Source organism: Cryptotermes secundus, unplaced genomic scaffold (assembly GCF_002891405.2).
Source record: "Cryptotermes secundus unplaced genomic scaffold, Csec_1.0 scaffold49, whole genome shotgun sequence".
In the NCBI taxonomy this organism is placed as follows: domain Eukaryota; kingdom Metazoa; phylum Arthropoda; class Insecta; order Blattodea; family Kalotermitidae; genus Cryptotermes; species Cryptotermes secundus.
The window spans coordinates 4,280,756-4,302,936 of record NW_019744106.1 but is presented as its reverse complement, the minus strand read 5'-3'; the positions used below and the strand labels follow the sequence as shown (position 1 = coordinate 4,302,936).

Genomic DNA, 22,181 nt, shown 5'->3' with positions numbered 1-22,181 from the left:
GGATACATTGCACTGCTCCAGGTCGAATAGCTAGCTGCTGTGTTCAGCCTGCTGCTATTCCTGTGTACATGATGTTTCCTTTAATTTAAACTGTTTAAATTATCAGGAATAATGGGAAGAAATGTTTACGCAGATTGTTAGTTAGCTGTCTGGGGGAGAAGAGTGGGGGTGGTGCAGTCAGTATTGGGGAGAGTGTGTGCAAGCTTCCTGTCAGTACGTGCCACGCCATCGGCGGGACAGGCTGGCCAATAGTCGCTTTGTGCGCGCTGCTCAGTTTTTGTTTCCGTGTTGTGATCTTTACCACTGCATCTTATTCACAGGCGGTGGAGACAAAACTTTCATCAGATATCATCTGTGACGTACAATAAGAATTATGGGATAGTGTTTATTTGCCAATAATTTTTACGAATGTGAATATTTTATGATGAAGTTACTTGTATGAACAAAGTGTTGATTTGTTTTTTAAGGAGGGAGAGTTTGATGAAGATCAGAAAAAGGTTCTTTGGGAAAGTTATTATCTACGTATTTAGGTTAGGGGAGACAATTTCTAAAATACGCGCCGGCCTATAGGGGGTATAACGTAGGGTCAAATTGTAGACAGAATAGAGACATTTAGTTTCGATGGCATGAATTTCGCAGAAGACTGATTGAGTTGTTGGGAAGCAAAGGTCCAGAAACGTGAAATATGAAAAGTTTGTGTCTCCTTCCATATAGTGTATCGATCATGTTTGTGTTATTTTATATACATTAAGTGAATCGGTTATCAAAACAAACCTAGATGGATGGTTTGAATCTTCACGGATGTGGGACTCAAGTGATCAATTTCAAGTTCAATCGCATGTAGTCACCTGAACCTCCTCCAAGATGATGCTCGGAGACTTCGAATTTCATCAATGGTGAGTAAATAACAGTCATCACATCTGCTGATAGACATAATCAAGAAACTTAATACAGGCATTGGGCGATTTTCAACGCTTGAAGCGACTTGTCTAATGTTTAGTTAACCTCAGCCATTTTAGGTAGGAACCGAGGAGTGATTCTCTGCAAATATGGATACAAAGCTTACGTGTAGGGTTTGAGGTTCTCACAGAGGTGGTTATGGAGGGTACTATCTTCTGTGATATAACGCTGTGTAATCATTTGAAATTCAATCGAAGTTTCGGAGGAATATGTCGCCTCAAACTTCACGCTGGTATCATGGTCGGTTCATTCTTCAACCATGAAGATGGAGGCGAGATATTCCCCGGAAACTTTGGCAAACTTTAAACAGACTACACTATGTATATCCCTGAAAATGTTTCTCTCCAAATTATACGCGTCTAAAGACATTTTGATTCCTTATTTCCAGTATTTTCTAATTAAAAAGTAAAGCTATCCCTGTACCAGGCCGTGAAGGTCAATGGGGTTGTGAAACGTTGAGGGTCCCACTACGCTATCTCAGCTGGTTGAGGGGCTATGCTACAAGCCGGAAGGTCGCGGGTTCAAGTCCCGATGAGGTCACTGGATTTTTTCCAATTGACCTAATCTTTTCAGCTGCACTATGGCCCTGGGGTTGACTCAGCCTCTAACAAAAATGAGTACCAGAAATTAATTAAATAATTTTCCTGGGGGGTAAAGCGCGACAGGCGCGTAAGGCTGACAACCTTACCGCCATCTGTAGAGCCGATTGTCTAGATAATGTTGGACCCTCAACGTCTCACAACCCTATGGGCCTTCATGGCCTGTTACAGGGATAGCTTTACTTTTTAATATTTTCTAATTCGACCGGTATATTTTCAACAAACAATTTTTGGAGTCATGCCGTCTTTAAAGTTTTAGCTGTTACTGGAGAAGGCCTGTTGAAATCAAGCGAAAAACCAGAATATTAGTGCAGGAATCATATATGTTGCAGGTTATGTAATTCCAAAAAACATTAATTCCTACTTAAAAATATAAATATCAATTACGATGGCATTATTTGGACTGAAGTCTAACGTCGAAGGGTTTGTTGGGCTGTAATAAATGTTTATTTTATTCGTATAAGTTTAAGCAATACAATCGTTATTTCAGTGAAACTTCCAGCTCTATCTCACTATTTAATGAAATATTCGGAAACGATTTGTCATTATTGTCCATGCACTTGTAAGAATGTAGTGTTTTGAAGAAGTAGGGATGCCAGCCATATCAGTAAAGCAGTTATACATTGTCTTCGTGCAAGGGCTGAAATGTTATGAGACGTAGAATATATATATATAATCGGGGTGAGGAAAGCAATTTCCCAGCCATGTTTGAAGTAATTTCTAAAGTAACATATAATGCTATTTATTTCATAGTAGAGAAGGTCCCCTTCCCCATTCAACTCTGTTTCTTCAACTGAGGACTTGTATTCAATTTGTATCCAGTTGTGACAAACACGGTATATGGACATGCGTGTTCGCAGTTTACAGTTTTTGTAAGTTGGGGCTTCAGCTCCGAAACGTTAGCATTCACCGAGGATGAGGATCTAGTCTCACGAGAAACTACTTTCCGCGTTTCCAGCAGTGTCATTGAGGCGCAGCGTTTTGTGCTTTCTTCTCTACTCCAGTCCGGCGTTATCATGCACGTTTTGTGTTGAGTGCAAGAACAAGGAATTTGGGTTTTGATTAATGTTAACGGCGGCTGCTGTTCTTCCAAACCCACAATTTTCATAAGATTTTGGTCTTGTCAACCACATTTTTGCCAATTTTGAGTTTTTCAAGAAGAAAAATTCCCCTCCGGGACCTGTGAGGAATCGTAATACTGTCGAGGGGGTGACGGTGTTGTAAGGTGCCTACGCTGCAGTTAATCCTATGTTTTCTGAACACGCTTAAAATCAACAGGAAGCAAATACGGATGTACCGATCATAGTGGCCGCGCTGTCTAAGATATGACATGTCTTCGCTCGCTCGAAAGCTGGGGTCGTGAGTTCGAATCCCACTCAAGGCATCAATGTGCGTGTCCGCTTATTCTGTGTTTGTGTTGTCCTGTGCGTAGGTAGCGACCTTGCGACTGGCTGATCTCTTGTTCAAGGGGTCCTACCGACTGTGTATAGAGCAAGAAAACTGAGAAAGCGGGCAAGGTCCACAGACGGCTGCAGTGCCATAGACATAGTTCACTCAAATGTGTCTCTTGTTAGTCAAGAAGATCTGTATTTAAGTAGTGCATACTGCCGTTGTAATACGCAGCGTGAAGCGCACGTTTACGTTAGATTGTTGGTTTCGCATTGTTGCTGTAAGATAGGATTGTACTGAAGAATTATATATGGGCCTACAATCACGGCCCTCAAGGAAGAAAGGGNCCTACTGGTACTGGTGCGTGCTATCAGCCCCGTTCAGCCAACGAGGTCGGCCGTCGGTACCTGATATTTCCCCCATTTACCAGAGGCATTGGAAACTACTTGGGGGGGGGGGAATTGTTGCCTAATTTTGCTCAGAGGTCTCATAGAGACATGAGGATTTTTACGTGCCGTAAATCTACGACACGGGACCCACGGCTTGAAGTCCCTCCCGGAGGACTTGTTCCCTGAATTTTTCCGCCGGGTTTGAACCCGCGTACCTTGAGTCATGAGGTGGGGACGTTACCCCTAGACTACGGAGGCCGCTTATTGTATATGTTAATAAAGGAATCAAATTTGTTATAAATCATTAAAAGACAACTATTCTTTTCTATGAAATGCATGAACGAAATTAAGAATAAAATGCGTTAGACGAAAGGGTGAAGTTTAGGAGTTCATTGCAATAAGTAACGGTATGGCTCACGCACCTTTAGATAATAACATCGTTGTTAATCCAAAACGACAACTGAGCACGGCTTCAACAATTAACAAAATATCTTAAGGCAATCTCTAACTGATTCTACACAATTTTATGCCAAAGACATAATGACGTAGCAGACCACTGTGAATTTCTTAAATGTCTTGACGAACAGGTTGAAATATATGTAAATACACACTCTGTAGACTAAAAATGTGAAAAAAGATATATTCTAGTGCATTTTCCATCCGTGTAGGGTATTCCTGCTTACTTTTTAATACCCAAAGTCAGTGTGACTAATGACCTACTACAATCAATCATTATTTTGTTGTTGAACAAAACAAAACAAAACAAGAACAAACTCCGTGGCCTGTAGTCTGCAAGCGAACTATACCGACCGAACGACGGCCGCTTGTCGGCGAAGTTGGTGACAACTTTAGTAGATAGAGGGTGTCACGTGGTCAGCGTAACGGATCCCCACGGCCGTTAATCTGGTTTTCTAGACAAGATCCGCTATTTCCTTGAAATAGCTCCTCAATTATCCTGACGAGGTTGAGCGGACCCCGTTCCAGACCCAGTACTTCTCAGAAAATGTGGTAGCGCCGGGAATAGAACCAGGGACCTCTGGATTTGTAGCCAGGGACTCTGACCACTAGACCAAAGAGGCGGAACATGCTTTAAATTATTGGGAGGCATATGCGATGGAGGTAACCCAAATATATCCCATGGTGTTGATCGACAAATGAAATTGAAGGTCGCATAAACTTGTACTGCCGTTGTAGTACGTTCCTATCAAGCGTTCACTTGGAACAACCTCTTGATTTCATACAGGAGCTCAAGGATATGATTTTACTAAAGTGAAAATTTAGGAAATTTCAGATGAGAAAAAGTCTTCTAAACTCTTTAAACAAATTCACAGAGGATGATATGGTGGATTGGGTAACTTTTTTTAAATTCACTCAGTGGAGGGTGGAGTTCAACTGGGTCCACTTGGCACGGCGGCCACTGTTTGGCCTGTTGTAGCCTACCCCGGGTGATTATGATGATGGAGAATTTGGTGGAATGACGATTGGCAGGGGAAACCGAAGTACTCGGAGAAAACCCGCCCCAGCGCCACTTTGTCCACCACAATCCACTTGACCAGACCCGGGATCGAACCCGGACCGCCGCGGTGGGAAGCCAACGACTAACCGCTTGAGCTATGACCAGGCCACATTTGGTAACTTAGTCCGATCATCGTGAAATGAATCGGAGGAAAGTTTTTCTCTTCCACACCAATAAATGGACGTTTCCTAAGAAAACTGCTCTCCACCTCTCGATTCTTCTAGAAGATACCTAATCCGTAGCTGCAGGAATTGTTTTTTTTTCTTGTATGGTGACCATATAAGCCAGTTCCTAAGTTACTGATATAGAGGTTATGAGTTGCCCTGTAGGACAGTTTGTATGACAGTTTGCCGGCACCACGCCATGAAGGCGTATGGGCGAGTGGATGTAGAGATCCAAATTTTCTTCACCTCGACATTAGCTGGAGGTGAATGGTTAGCTTCGTGCCTCTGCCTCTTTACCCACGAGGAAAAACCCTCGGTACCCAATGGATAGGAGGCCGGGTGGACCCCAGAGCCGGTCTGGACGACTTGGAGAAGAGAAAATTCTTGGCCCTACTGGGACTCGAACTCAGATCCCTCGGTCGTCAAGCCCATAGTCAGTCGCTGTACCGACTGAGCTACCCCGGTTCATACTATCTTACAGAAGGATAAAATTATTTGTATGCCAGTTTGCTGGTAACTTATTGCAGTAAAATAAGCCTGTTTGCCGGCATGTCTTGCAGCATATGTCTGTGAGTCATTTGGTTTATTTCATTTTCATAAGTATGGTGAGCTCAGAAATTCATGTGCTGTAATGTGGTTTATATTTGACATTCGTTATCACCGTTTTTTCTTGTGGAGCCTCGAGTTGAAGCACTTTTCTTTATATGTTCCGCGCAATGCGCTGGAAGGAAATGGCAACTGCTGTTTTAAATTTAACATTTTACTTTATACAGAATTGGTTCTGGCCGCGCCATAGCTCAAGTGGTTAGTCGCTGGCTTCCCACCGCGGCACCCTGGGTTCGATCCCGGGTCTGATCAACTGGGATTTGTGGTGGGAAAGTGGCGCTGGGGCGGGTTTTCTTCGAGTACTTCGGTTTCCCCTGCCAATTTTCATTCCACCAAATTCTCCATCATAATCACCCGGAGCAGGTACAATAGGCCACTCAGTGGCCGCCGTGCCGAGTGGACCCAGTTGGACTCCACCCTCCATTAAGCGAGTTATACAGAATGGGTTACTTCATGAGAACGTGTATGCTAGTTCTTTTTTTGGACACTGGGTCCTATGACAGTTGACAATTTTGCATTTTTTCTGGTGCCTTTGATCACGGTTTTAATCAGTAAGAGTAAAGGGAACAAAGAGTGTACGGCTGAGTATATTTCAAGGAAAAGTGAGGTTAGAATTTCAGTTCCACTTTGTGCGGAAATACGCAGTCAGAAATCAAAGCTGGAAACATTGATATTAAGCGACCTAAAGAAAAATAAATTTGTGAATTTGGGTAAACAAGATAATTTCAATTACAGTTTTTAAAGCACCCAGAAAGAAGCGAGGCTAAGAATCTGCTGCCTGATATACTTCATGTCATTAATTCTGCACAGGCGCCACTTCAGAGAATTGTTTCTTCAATTTGTTACACGTATACACGCTTGAACCTCTTCAGCAACCACAAGAAGACATCATTAACCGAGAGACGTGTCACAGAATTCGCGTCGCATTTAACTTCGCTAGACACAGCGCAAACATAACGTAAATTAGATCGCATTCACATAACTAAACTGCTTGTCGTGAAAGGTTGCGCCTGCCATGGAACCCAAAAGCAATTTACTTCTTCACAAGAGCGTAACATATCATAACTCCGTGGCCTGTAGTCCCCAAGCGAATTATACCGACCAAGCTACGGCCGCTTGTCTGCGAAGTTAGTGCAAACTTTGCGGATAGAGGGTGTCACGTCGTCAGCCCAACGGATCCCCACTGTCGATTATCTGTTTTCTAGACCGGAGCCGCTATTTTCTTGAAATAGCTCCTCAATTATCCCCACGAGGCTGAGTGACCCCGTTCCAGACCCACTATTTTTCAGGAAATCTGGTAGCGTCGGGAATCGAAGCCGGGACCTCTGGATCTGTAGCCAGGAACTCTGACCACTACACCACAGAAGCGGTCAACATATCCTAGGCCATACTGAATTAGTCCGCAGTATCGAACTTCACTATTTTTAAAGATATATTTTAATATTATCTTACCACCCAAGCCTGGTCTTCCAAGGGGTTTCGTCCCCGCAGGATTATTGACAAAATAATTGCAGGTATTTCTGATCTCACACATGCTGCATGTTCCGCCCATATCATCCTTCTTAACTTGACTTGACTCTAAAGTAACTCAGCTTCTTATGGTATTCATGTTTCTTTCAGAAATATATATATTTTTTATTCGGAAATATAATCCTGTATCCAAATATGGACGAAGAAGCTTATTTTAACTTCCCTAACAGACCACAGGGACAGTATTAAAATGGATCTTAGAGAGATAGGATGGGATGTTATGGATTGGATTTATCTGGCTCAGGATAGGGACCAGTGGAGGGCTCTTGTGAACACCGCAATGAAACTTCGGGTACCATAAAATGCTGAGAAATTCTTGAGTAAGCTGCAGATTTGTCTTAACCTCAAGAAGGGCTCAGCTCCGTAAGTAAGTAATAGACGACAGATGACAGTCGGCGAATATTGAAACTTATTTAAATTATTTTACTAAACAATGCTCAGACTAGGTCTTTGTTTGTCAGTATGCTTAAGTCGAAGGTAAATAAATCAAGAAGCCACGTGCTTTCGCATAGCATTTATTACTAGAGCGTAATTTGACAATTAATTTCTCTGTTTATTTTTACGTTTGTTTATGATTTACAATTTGTGTATATATGATCAGAATCTCCTAGATAATTTGCGAATATATTATTGGAGAGGATGTAGAAGGAGGCGGCTATCTGCTGGCCATTTCTTTATAATCATCCATACACGTATACGAACAATCACACGTCATTTTATGCCAAACCCATGAACAGCATCGCGAGAAACATTCGCTCGAATTCCGGGCCCTTCGAACGCAGACGACGGTTGTCAACTGATTGCAGGAACGAGTCAGGGAATGTTTGTTTTTTTACAACTCACGTCAGCTACAAAGACTTGATAAGTCAGTTTCGGGATAGACAGAAAAGGGGCGCAGAACGAAAGACTTAGGCTGAAGATGGAAGTAGATATATGTAGACGCCACAGTGTGCTTAATTTCTGAGCGCTCTTTAACGAAGCTGTTTCCAGTGACTTAAGACGCCATGACTGTTGTTTCCAGCAACCACTTACGTAGAAACAAATTTCCGAATAAAAATTGTAAAAACTTCCTTTATAAAAGAGAATCTACATAAAGTCACTCGGGGGCTTAGGAAACTATAGCCCCGAAACCAGAGTATACATATACCGGCAAAGAACTCTGCACTTAAGCTGAAATTAGAACGTTTTCGATAGCTGTGAAACTATTTTTTCCTGTGTGGTGAGGCACAGGTCTACTTCATAACAAAGTTCACTGAAGGGACTGTTTCAGCGGCAAAGCTCTACGCTCGTATTCGGGTGGTACTGGATTCGAAGTACCCCGGCTTTAATGCGTCATGTCAGAGTATTAATAATAGTTTTTTCTTTCATATCGTGGCCATTAATTGACAACAATACTGTCACGATTTTGAGTAACTATAGACGCGGTTTGGTTTGGTGACTCGTTTTATTAACCTGTTCTAAACTCACTAATCATGACTAAACTCTACTGATCACTGACACACACAGACTAGTGTCCTCAGTCCATTACAGCCTCCACTGCCCGATTCCAGGCCACGGATTTTAATACAGGAACTATAATAGTCTAACTGAATTACGCACTCCAAATATCACGTAGAAAATCTTTTCACAGCGTCACTCTTGCAACTGACTCTTTTCTTCACAGCCTCCCATACTAAACTGCCTAACAACAGACGTTGCCCCTTGATTATAATATCTCGGCACGGACCAAGTAAGAAAACACCTTTTCCAACAGTAACTCTATTGTTGCGTGCGTATTCGTTACCGCGGGAATGTGTTTACCAAGTCATTGCCCAGAACTGGTCGTTGTTTACAGAATCACCGCTTAGCAACAGGTCTGTACGCCACAATATTTTAAACTGCATAAAAATATGAGGGCAAGGACTGTTTTCGTCACAGAACCAGGAAATTTTTCTTGTTAATTGTGATGAAGTTCTGAGGAAGTTCTACACTTTTTAAGCTATGAGAGGGAGGCAAAATTTCTCCTCGCCTGTGGTAGAGTTTTTGACTTCTGTCGGCACTGACTCAGAACTCCTTGTTTCTTTGTTATGAAGGAGTTATGCTTATTTAGCTGCCTTCCGAATTCAAAGGCCTCCCAACCACCTACCCCCTGGCAGTTTCCGAACACGCTCGTACAAAGAGCGTGTCGATATATCGATTCATTCGGTAATCTGATATATAAGGTTCTTAAATATTAGGACACGCCAATTCCTACTGCCTGTTGCCCTACAATAGTAATGGTACGTTTGTATTTAGCAGTACTCCTATGTGTTAAATTTAACGGTACGCGTGTGTTGCAACACATTTGAGACGCAACGTCCATCTGTACGTTTATTCGTTTAGATAACTTTTGTCTGTTTTGTCTACATTAAGAATTGCAAGGGCACTTTAAATTTATGTGCTGTTGGTCAGACGTAACATTTCCTGAAGAGTACTGACCTCCGAGAAATAATTTCATGTATTTCGATGAAAGTCTATTTACATATCGGAGGAATGTACTGCCTCATTCTTCAGGGTAGAATAATAAGTCAAGAGAAAAACCAGCAGGAATCAGACAGCACGCTTCAAATCCAACAAAAAATTTTTACTTGTAGGAGTGAGTGGAAGCATGATGTCCCTCAGATGGGCCCATTATCCCCGCCTTTGGTGGTGGATGAATATGGAGTAAAAAAGATAAAGATGTCCCCATAAGAGGTCCTTTAGGCCCATAGGGTTGTGAGAGGTCGAGGCTCCCACCTTTTAAAGACAATCGGCTCGCAGTTGGCGGCGAGGTCATCAGCCTTACGCGCCGGCCTCCCTTTACCCCCAGGAATATTACTAGTATTCATTTCTGTTAGAGGCTGAGTCGGCCCCATGGCCATAGTGCGGCTGGAAGTATTAGGTAAATTGAAAAAATCCACCTCATCGATATTCGATCCCGCTTGTAGCATAGTATGAGTATGGAGTAATCATATAATCATGAATGGAGGCGAAGACCGAAGTGTTTGGAGAAAAAGTACCCTAGTGCCATTTTGTCCACAGCAAATCTCATGTGAACCATCGAAATGAACCCTCTCCTCCTTGTTGAGAACCCATTCACTAAGAGCCTGTGCTTGGCATGACCTGACTGTCCAGCTAGAGAACCCACACTGCATGCAAATTATGGCCAACAAGTCTCCATATCAGATTAAAGACTGCAACTTTTTTGAAACATTCCTTCATAAGATTCATATTTCCTGAAAAAAGACGTGCAGTTTCTGACTCTTAGTGTAAAGTTGAACTTCAACTGGGCGGAAGTGACAACTGACGGATCAATATGAGATGAGAGAATTAGAACAGTTTCAGGGATAATGCCAACACGCCTTCATACCTAGAATACTTCTCAAGAGCACGGAAGCTGGAGTAAAACTGCGAGAGTTCCAATCTTATCATAGAATCGAGAACTAAACAGGCTGGAAGGGTAAATTCATTGCCAAGTTCCGCATTACTGCAAACTGAAGCATCTGTTCTTCGGTTATGTCTGAATGTTTTACTGTCCATAGTCTCTAAATTACCTAAATAATTATAGGCATATCTCGTTAGGTTTCATAATTTTGGTTCTTAAACAGATATTCTTTTTTACCCCTCCTCTTGGCACTACAGCCGCAGTGGGCCTAGGCCTACCTCCATGAACTTCTCCGTTCACATCGACTTTTTCTAGATCTTAGACATACGGAAGGTCTCCTTGGGCGGGTGATCAGCTCGTCGCAAGGCCTCTACCTGTACACAAACACAGAAAAACGCACACAAACATCCATGCCCTGAGTGGGATTCGAACCCACGATCCCGGCTTCCAAGCAAGCGAAGACAATGCACGCCTTAGACCGCTTGGCTACCGTAACCTGCAAACAGATATTCTGCCGTGTATTAAAACAAAATTGAAGTACCAGAAAACTTTGGACACCTATGCTTGAAATGATATTGAAAATCTGAACTTCCAAGTGGTCTGAATTCTTTCTAATACGTATACGGGCGGGTAAGCACGGCGATACCGCTTCACGGATATAATCCTTTCGAATTCCGGTCGGAAAGTAACTGCAAAGATTTAAAATATAACATGTTCCTTCTCATTCTACTCAGGCAAATGGCGGAATATTATCAGAAAATAGAACACAATTGATTGTAAATTGGCTTATTTATCAACGCTGACCATAACTCTGTTTGTAGAGAATATCTGAAACTTCGCACCTACGGAACCGACAGGGCGATTCCTGGATTGAACGAAGATTGCCCTTGATGAAATTTCAGTTGACGCATGGCTTTAACAGAAACACAACATTTTGCCAAGTCGGATTCAACTTTAATCACGTTGGTGCTAGAACGTTGCTTCGTTCGAAAATTTGTCGAGAAAAGTTTTCGTCTTAGCGTTCGTCAAGAAATCGCTTGTTAGAGCCCGTAGGTGTGAATTTCCGGATGAGATTTCTGGAGACCATTATTACAAGAGTTATTATTGGTCATGTCCGCGTGATAGTGTCCGCTTGTAAACACGGATTCCTTCATCATAGCTGAATAGGGGATTTAAATTCCTCGCTATTAAGGCGCAGGAAGCCGGGTTTTGACGTGGAGATAATGGGATTTACAAAGTGTAAACAGCATAACTCTGGGCCTACTGGATCTGCGCATGCTCCGCTACAGTTGCGAGACACATGATGTTAAAGGTATGAGCTCAGCGCTTTGCATGAGACCGTGCTTTGCTGTTTACACTACTCCGAAATTGTTGGGCAGGTCTGAGTGATTTTAGACTTCGTGAACGTAGGTTTTAATAACAGAACAGGGCGATTTTCAAGCCCAGCATTTGATTAAATGTAAGAAGATATTTAACACTCAAAACAGAGGTATCCTGACTTCTCATAAGCCCAAGCGTGTTACATATTTTTAACTCCATGGGGCAGAAGCAAACTTGAAAGCTAATAGTCGTTCACGTAATCTAAAATTCCCCCCAAATTGTATAGAAACCGACGGTAGATTGCCTTGTTTAGCAGGACGTGGTAATCAAGTCCTAGGCCCTCTAAACATTTTGTGACATGTAGGACCCTGTGAGTAAGTATTTGTTAGCCCACCCCTCGGCACCCAAGTTGGAGGACCACCTCTTGCCGGCTGTCAGTGACTATGTAATCAGTATATTTGCTGCTAACCTCCCATGGGCGATGCTAGAATCGCATTTCAAGAGAGTTTGCTCACATACTCGTACGTCTTCTTAACCCGCTGAAGGCAAAGGCTACTGATGGGCCTAAGAATACATAGAAATCACTAAGAATGTTGTTATTAGTATTTAGTGGATATTCTTCCTTTGTTAGATATCTATTTCTTATATTGCAGAAGTTCAGGAGGGTAAGGCGGATGCCTGGGTTCCCCCCTCTTCCGGCTCTCATGTACACTCCACATTTGCGGACCGTCTGCTTTTATGATTACATGTCGCGAAGTTAAGACGTTTCAGGAAACACGCGACATGATGAGAAAATGTGCCCACGGCAGCTGTTGCTCCTTCGTTTTGCGAATGTGTGCACATGCTTCATTGTTGGCGCGTGTTCTACAGTGATGTGCGTGGAATGTATGTGAGCCACTGCATATTTGTCAGTACCATCCATCACGCTGTTCACACTTGATTTGCCACGACGTGTCATGTGTCCAGGTTTGTGCTGCCTTTTCGCACTTTGTACTTCATGCGAATTGCTTCCCGTTGAACGTGTAGCACGCTTTAAAAAATGAATCTCAGAGACTAATATATAAAAAATAAACTCCATGGCTTTAGTCCGCAAGCGATCAATACCAAATGAGCAACCGCCGCTTGTCGTCGAAGTTAGTGCCAACTATAGCGGATAGAGGGTGTCGCGTGGTCAGCACAACGAATCCCCATTGTCCTTCATTTCGGTTTTCGACACCGGAGCCTCTACTTTTTCCATTCAAATACTCGTCAATTATCCTCACGAGGCCGAGTGGACCCCGTTCCAGACCCACTACTTCTCAGAAAATCTGGGTTACAGATTAATTTCCTTTATTACAAAATTTAATTATATTGAAATTAGTTTCCGTTTCTCCACAATTACTCCTCCCTTTCTTTTGTCACTTTTTTTTTTGTGAAATCAATACTATAGCACGACAGTGACGTAAGGCTAGAGGAGGTTCCGTGACGTCAGAATTTGACAAACGAATGTAGCAGCATAAAAAAGACATATGAAAGAACTGCGGTATGGGACTCTGCAGTAATCGTACCAGTAACTCTTCCAGAGGAAAGCTGAGAGTACATTCCAACTGTAATGTTGCTGCGTGAAGGCCAGGACACAAGTGCATACCTGGAAACATACAGTGCACCTGGTTTCGCCTAAGTTTCTCAATTACAACAATGGGGCCACTTTTAAGGCGCGTCCACATTACTCGTGCTCGTGCTCGTGTGACTCGTTATGCTCGCGAGTAATGTGGACGATATGACAAGTCACGAGACAAGCAAATTTAAAAATTTTAATTTAAAAACTATAGCCAGTAAATTAAAATACGACTACAGCCTATACACACTACGAGTAAATATACGGATCCCCACGCGCCGAAGCCTAGCGAGCAACTGAAGTAGTGTGGACGAAGATTTACGAGCAAAAGTAGAAGCCAATGGGACTCCCCGACGAGCACAAGCCTGGCGAGCACGAGCACGAGCACGAGCACGAGTAATGTGGAAGCTCATTTAAAGTGCAAATATCTGGAGTCTCGTTGAGTTTAGAAGCATCTATGCCGGTCTTTTCTAGAGGGTTCTGACTATGGTGTATAACACTCAGGATCACTGGGTTGATGGACTTTGTCCATCTTCTGGTATTCTAAAAATACAAAAGAACACAACGTTTCAAAAACTGGATCTGTGTCCGAAACGTTTAGCTCTTTTGTGCTTTTAGAATACCTGACGATGCATAAAGTCCAAAAACCGTGTTGAGGTCGAAGGATTTATAAGACACTTTCATTTCTCAGCCAGTTTTTTTGTCAAGACTCTTTTGGTTTCATTACAGAATGCAGCTGTTCACCAGGATTGCACGAACAATAACCTTAGTCGATCGGCTTGAGTTGTAAATTAGGACAACCATCTTAGAATTCAGGCTTAATTTCATCATTGCAGTGTAGGTCGATAGGTTAGAGCTGTAGACTAGGTCAGGTCTTACTGCCTTCTTCGAGGCGAGAACTGAGTTCATTACAATAGTATTGGTGGGTTTCTTTGTGTTAAAAAGTGGATCAAGTCTTAGCATCTTTATTGAATTCAGACTTAAGTTCATCTGTGCAGTTTAAGTGTGTTTGTCTGACCTGTAAATTAGGAAATACCTTCATGAACTCAGACAAAAGTGTTCATTACTGCAGTGTAGGTCGATCAGATCGAGTTTCAGAGTACGTCGGGTATTAGCATCTTTTAAGTAAGACCTAAGATAAACTTTATAGTTGAAGTCCAATTTTGAGCTGTAAATTAGGTCAGGACTTATCGTCAGTTTTCAATTCGGACCTAAGTCCGTCACTATAATGTAGGTCTATTGTTTAGAGGCGTGAAGCGGACCATGTCTTACCAGATTTTCTGAATTCAGACCTAGGTTCTTCACTGCAATAATGATCTTTTTATTGAATGTATATTTTGCCAGTTCTTATCATCAGAATAGTTCTGATTTTATCCCCTAGTTTGAAGTGAGATCTACCCTGTACAGATCGTTTGTTTAGGGCGGTGTGTCAGAGCTCATCTCATTTTTTGAATTCAGACCCTGTTTCATCACTTCAATATGTCTATTGGTTTCAGCGGTAAAGTAGGTCAACCCTTCTTGCCTTTTTTGAAGCGAGATCTAAGCACATCAGTGGAATATAGGCCGATTTCTTTGAGCTCTGACTTGGGCCAGGCCTTATAACTTTCTTTGAATTTAAACTTGAGTTCATTACTGCAGTGTAAGCCGCTCGGTTCGAGCTGCAGATTTGATCTCGTATTATCGCCTGTTTTGCATTCAGACGTAAATTTATCACTGCGAAGTAGGTTGATTGGTTCTGCAGGCGATACAGGTCGTGTCTCTTCTCCTCCTTTGAATTCAGACTTAAGTTCATCACAGCAGTATAGGTCGATTGGTTCCATGTGTAAATTAGATCAAGCATTATCACCTATTTTGAATTCAAACCTATTTTTTTTTAATCCTAGTGAGGTGGGACTAAGTTCCTTGTACTGCTGCCACTTGTGGCCTATTGTACCAGCCCCAGATGATAGGTGAGGGTGATTGTGGAGCAATTGGTGGAATGAAGATTGGCAGGGGAAACCGAAGTACTCGGAGGAAACCTGCCCCAGCTCCACTTTGTTCACCACAAATCCAATTTGACTAGACCGGGGATCGAACCCGGGCCGCCGCGGTGGGAAGCCAGCGACTAATCGCTTGAGCTATGGCGCAGCCAATTCAAACCTAATTAAACCTCAATAATGTAGGTCTATTTTCTCAACCTATAGAGCAGGCCAGTTTGTCATATGATGCTTAAAATGTGAACAATGCTCTGCCCTCATCGAAGCTCTCAGATCTGTCTGTAAATGATTGTGGAATTTTTCAATGATCCTGACCTGCCAACCATTCCTTGTCTTGTATTGTCGTAATAATTTATGATTATGCGAGAAGTGACAAATATTATTCCCCAGATGTAAGTGAAATGGTAATTTCAATCGCAAGGCTAATATATTGCCGTACAGTTCACTTAGAATTTTCATGCAGTTTCATATTTAGGCAATTCAGTTGCTCAAAAATGCTTCTAAAGACGGCCAGATTACACACCTACCTCCCATCTTCGAAGAGTTTTACTGGTTGTGCTTTCCAAGTAGTGAAAAGCATTTACATTTTCTAATAAGAAACGAAAACAAACTATCCAACGTAGTAGTAGCCATGTTCATTGCACTTTGGTCAAGGTTCAGACCACACGACCTAATGAATTTAGCTGCACTGACAGCATCACCATTAAATTGTATATATCCCAAAATTCTGGAAGTTAGATTTTGTTGGCGGATATTAAAATTATATTAAAATTAGATGTGAAATTATCATCTCAGCATATGTATATATAATTTAATTCCATTTTAGATTTTTTATTTTGAAAAATAAATGGGGGTTAAGAGATCACCTTGCTGTCTGTGTCTCTCTGTATATCTCTCCAATTTTAAAAAGCGGCATATGAGATCACTGAGCTCTCTCTGTGTCACTGTGTGTCTGTGTATCGCCTTAGTGTATCTTTTTCTGTGCTGTCCATGTTACATAAAAGGAAAGTAGGCGATTAGTTCTTCCCGGAACTTATTGTTACTAAACAGATACTTTTACATCCTGTCATAGAATGCTCATATTCAGGAGGAGGCCAAATACCAAAGGAAAATTTACAGTATGTTGATATAAAATATTTGAAACATATAAGTTATTTATATAAAACGATGACATTTAGAAATACTTAAAAGTAATGCCATGTTAAAGTTGGATACAGGTTTGTTTGCATAAACAAACGACAATTCAGCCGCATACAAGCCTATATATCGCCAATCCCAACACAACTCATTACGTCACCACCAGGGAACCAATACAACGTTGCACACGGTATTAGACACGAGTAAATGATACAAACTCCGTCCCAAGTGCAATGTCTTTGATCTTGTTCTCTTCTACACTACATGTTTCGGCCTCTAACGGCCATCATCAGGTGTATACTCTTACGTTGCTGTCACACTGAACCCAGTCTAAAATTTAACATTTAAAAAACACATTGTTATTTCTTCGTTATTATCAACATCTACCTCGCTGATATCTGTCTGTTATGTAGATTATTTTGCACACGTCAATTTTGATTTTCCTGTAGTAGCACTATAAAATCTTTAGTTATAATTTTAAAATCCTTTAAAATTTTCTCTAAATTTAAAATTTAAAATTGTTAGGGTTACTCGCCCTATGTCTAAAGTGCTGCAGCGGCTAGTTCTTGTTTCCACACTGTACAGGTGTTATTCTGTGTAGTCTTCCTGTGTGCGTGCCGCTGCTTGTCTTTACTACGTGTGCTCTTTAGACATAGGACGAGTAACCCTAACAATTTTAAATTTTAAATGTAGAGAAAATTTTAAAGGATTTTAAAATTATAACTAAAGATTTTATAGTGCTACTACAGGAAAATCAAAATTGACGTGTGCAAAATAATCTACATACCAGACAGATATCAACGAGGTAGATGTTGATAATAACGAAGAAAATAACAATGTGTTTTTTAAATGTTAAATTTTAGACTGGGTTCAGTGTGGCAGAGTATACACCTGATGATGGCTGTTAGAGGCCGAAACATGTAGTGTAGAAGAGAACAAGATCAAAGACATGTAATATATATTGTTTGCACTTGGGACGGAGTTTGTATCATTTATCGTGTAGAGTGCAACAGGATGTTTAAATATAATATTAGACACGAAACTCAATGAACTAGAGCTTCAGAAGATCCTACTGTTATTCATAATTAAGAAATATCAAGAAAATCAGTAAGAACAGTTTGGAGGAATGGAAAATAAGAGGAGGCCTGATATGTGCACTGAACTATGAACATCATGAAGTGAGGACGTTTAAAAATGAGGAGTCATATAGGCCAAAGGAGTAAGTAAATAATGAAGTTTGTTCTTGCTCCATTTGAGGTTCTGACAGCTGTGTCTATGAAGTGTTTCATATGCTGGGATATCGTGACATGTAGTCTGGTAAAAGGTGCTTCATAACTAGTACCCTTCTCCAAATAAAATTAGAATGATCAAGTCAAGAAGGATGAGGTAGGCAGGGCATGTAGCACGAATGGGGGAGAAGAGGAATTCATATAGGATATTGGTGGGAAAGCCAGAAGGAAAGAGACCACTGTGAAAAATAAGGCGTAGGTGGGTGGACAATATTAAAATGGATCTTAGAGAGATATAATTGGATGGTACGGATTGGATTGATCTGGCTCAGGATAGGGACTAGTGGAGGGCTGTTATGAACACGGTAATGAACCTTCGGGTTCCCTAAAATGCTGGGAGTTCTTGAGTAGCTGCAGATTTGGCTGCTCCTCAAGAAGGGCTTAGCACCATAAGTAAGTAAGTCTGGTGAAAGGTAACCGTCGCTATTTAGGAACACATTGTTTCCAAGAGTGAGAGGGTAACCCAAGCAAGAAACCAACAGGAAGCAAGCTGCTGTGTTTGTCCCTTGCTTCTTTCTTGGCTTATTCTTCAGTACTCCAAAATATCGGTGAACTTATACCAAACTTAACTTATTTGGCACGAAGAATATTATAAGCTTCAAAACTATAACCTTTTATATCAAGAATTACGAGTATATACGATGGTACAATCGGCAAACACCTTGAAACCTGTAATTACACATCAGAGACTACATAGAAGTCTACACAGCAACTTGCCACTACAATTAACGATTCTTTCAGTCTGAAGTCAAAACTCAGAGAGCACTCAGAGTTACACGCCAACACATGGAAGTGCAATTAGAGGTCCCTTTCAAAGTACACTCATCCCTCGATTCATGACGCGCTTGGAGTTCTGGTGGAGATATCTTTTAACATTCAGTGATACTATACCTTTGTGATGAAGATTATTTGGACTGCCAGGTCATGTAGTTTCATCCTTCCGATTTCTTTTTCCATGCTGACTAACCTGTATCGTAGTCTGAAAGGTCCTGTCTCGGTTCCCGGACACTCCCTCATTATCCCTCACGCCCAACATTGCGATTAACCTTTCGATACTTGTTTGATGTTAACTAACCATATGGAGCTGAGCCCTCCATCAGCGGCGCTCATGGAGCAGCTGCTGAAGAACTCCCAAAAATTTTGTGGAACCCAAAGGTTCGTTACCGTTTTCACAAGAGCCCTCCACTGGTCCCTATCCCGAGACAGATGAATCCAGTCCGTACCATCTCATCCTATCTCTCTAAGATCCATTTTAATATTGTCCACCAAGCTACATCTTGGTCTTCCTAGTGGTCTTTTTCTCTCTGGCTTTCCCACCAATATCCTATATGCGTTCCTTGCCCATTCGTGCTACATGCCGTGTCCACCTCATCCTCCTTGATTTTATCATTCTAATTATACTTGGCGAAGGGTACAAGCTGCGAAGTTCCTCATTATGCAGTTCCTTGTTCGTTGCTGAAGTTGCGAAATGATTTTTTCGAATCTTGGTCTCTGCATTGACTACATTGTAGAACACAGGCATTAAGGATTTACACGGTATGAAGTGCCGACAATTTAAAATTTGATCAGATACTTATCTTGTTATACTCGCATATTTTGTGACGTACTTTTATTTCTATCTGTCGCCTGATGGTTAATAGTTCGTCTACAATTTGTTGGTGTTTTTCATGTGTGCACACAATTTGTTCATATGAAGATGTCTGTCACATTCTAACTGGCTCTCAGTTCGTCGTATACCAGTCTGTTATGTCAGCTCAAAGGCAATGAGACTGCAGCAGAATATCATATATCAGACCTTTCAAATAAGCACTTTAACAACTTGCCGTGCTGAGATAATCTCATAAAATGTTACTCATTTCCTTTTGGTGATCCGTAGGTTTGATGAATGACGAATTTAGATGACGAGGTTTGCGGAAAAGAGACCTTATCCGCTACGGACACAAATTCCCGTGGTTCGTCCAATCCATGCGTTTAATATGTCATGAACAGTCTCGTCTAGGTATATTGATCGTTATATTCTATATGCGCGTGTCATGTTTTACCACGGAATGTCTCGTGATCTCCGAAAGAGGTAACAATAATTTCTTCATAATCACCAATAAAAATTTACTTATTTCACTTCGCGATTTCCATAGTTGTGAAAAGTTTGTTTATTCATGGTTTACTTAGCTACGGTCTCTGCATCTCAAATTATATCTGGGATGTTATGGAAAAGACGGCTGAGTCAAATATTGTTCACCGCCAAGTTTTTCTTGAAGTAAAGTAACGTTAAGGCCGGTCACGGTAGCCTAGCGGTCTAAGGCATGTACTGTCTTCGCTCGCTTGGAAACCGGGATCATGGGTTCAAATCCCACTCAGGGCATGGATGTTTAGTTTGTGTATGTGCGTTTTTCTGCGTTTGTGTACAGGTAGAGGCCTTGCGACGAGCTGATCACCCGCCCAAGAAGCCCTACCGAAAGTGTAAGATCTAGAAAAACCGAAGTGAACGGAGAAGTTCATGGAGGTAGGCCTAGGCCCACTGGGGCTGTAGTGCCAAGGAAAAAGAAAAGTAACGTTAAAGTAGTCCGTGTTCATAAGCGATTGAGCAAGTTTCCATAAAGACGTGTGGGGAAGTGGATGTATAGCTCCACACATTCTCAATGTCGGCACTAGTTTGAGGTGAGTAGTCAGTTTTATGATTCAGCTGTTTCTGTCTCTGGGTGGGGGACTCCCGGTGTACATTTTAAGGTAGTGAAATCCAGAGCCGGTCTGGACGTTGTTGAGAAGCGAAATATTTTTGTCCTGCTGGGAATTGAATCCAGAATCCTCGATCATCCAGCCCGTCACCCGCCGTCCTACTGACTGAGCTGTCCTTGTTCTCTTTAGTAAATGGCTCAAGTGAAAACTGAGTTTCGCCATCAAAGCATATTACTTTTCATCACTGACTCAATGAAACACTAAGTTAAGTGCGTTATTCATAGACGTCTGAAGTTGCCTTTCTTTTCTGCCATGAGCCGAGGGCTCAGGATGTCATGTTCTTGTTGCCATGGTGTACACCCACTTCCCAAGGTGGATGGGGAGAGCTATATAGCATTCCAGACAACAGATGCGTGTTCAAGCGGAGATCTAACTAACGTAATACGTATATACATTCAGAGGATGAGAAAGTGAAGGTTATACTACGAGCAAGATAAAACAGCTTAATACAGCGAAAAAATATGGTCGATATGGGTATGAAAATGAACTTCAGGATCAAGAAATATTCCCAGTTTTTTAATAGAGTCTGTCCGGGTTGCAGGGGACAAAGTTTATAATCTTAGATCGGTATATTATTTATAAACTTTGTCTATCTCCTATAATAATAATAATAATAATAATAATAATAATAATAATAATAATAATAATAAGTCAGTTCTTGTTTATTTACTTGCAAATTTAACAACCCAGGAACCAGTTACAAGCTTAGAACGGGTACGTAGGAAGAAACAACAAAAAGCTTACAACAAAGAACAATATTTCTTGAAAGAAAGCAGTCTTCTGGGATGTGGCGCCGTGTAGATATTATGTTAACCGACGTTTCGGAGGAACGTATCGCCTCCATCTTCAGAGTAGAAGAAAAAAGAAGAAAATCTGCAAGCTAAGAACCAGCATGAGAAGGTACTTCATCACCTGTGCTCTTCGCCAAGTATAATTAGAATGACCAGATCAAGGAGGATGAGGTGGGCAGTGCATGTAGCACGAATAGGGGAGAAGAGGAATGCATATAGGATGTTGGTGAGAATGCCAGAAGAAAGAGACCACTAGGAAGACCTAGACGTAGACTGGAAGATAATACTAAAGTCGTCTTTGAGAAATACACGTAGGATGGGGTGGTATGGATAGGATTGATTTCTCTCAGGATATGGAGTAGTGTAGGGCTTTTGTGAGCACAGAAGTGATCCTTTTGATTCCGTAAAAGTCTGGAATGTCTTGGTCAGTTCAGCAACTATCAGCTCCTCAGGCAGTACGCTGCAGAGTAGACTGAATTAGTGCATATTTTTAAAGTTTCACTGGTGTTGATTAGCTTTACTTGTGTCATGCAATGCATTTACTTATTTTGTTGTCGTTAGTAAATAACTGGAAATCGAAAAAGTGTCTTTAAAAACACGAGTAACTAACTTCATGGAGCGGAGTCCATTTTAAGAAACCACCAATCGCTCAGCTACTCAAGAATTTCCCAATATCTTACGAAACTGAAACGTTCATTACTGTGTTTACAAGAGCCCGACATTGTAAATTGTCAATGCGTGTAACGTAAGAGAAAATTGTTAAAGAGTGGATTTAGAAGAATAACGTAGCTGTTTATCTT

General features: G+C 41.5%; 1 protein-coding gene across 1 annotated transcript in view; it reads left to right on the top strand.

Moving 5' to 3' along the window:
• The first annotated feature begins 235 nt into the window (after positions 1 to 235).
• The window catches only part of LOC111874363 (potassium voltage-gated channel subfamily KQT member 4), a 1,139,978-nt gene continuing 1,118,032 nt past the window's right edge, over positions 236 to 22,181 (top strand). The window contains exon 1 of the mRNA XM_033755418.1: positions 236 to 896. The gene's annotated coding sequence lies outside the window, so the exon portion shown is untranslated. The remainder of the gene's footprint in view (positions 897 to 22,181) is intronic.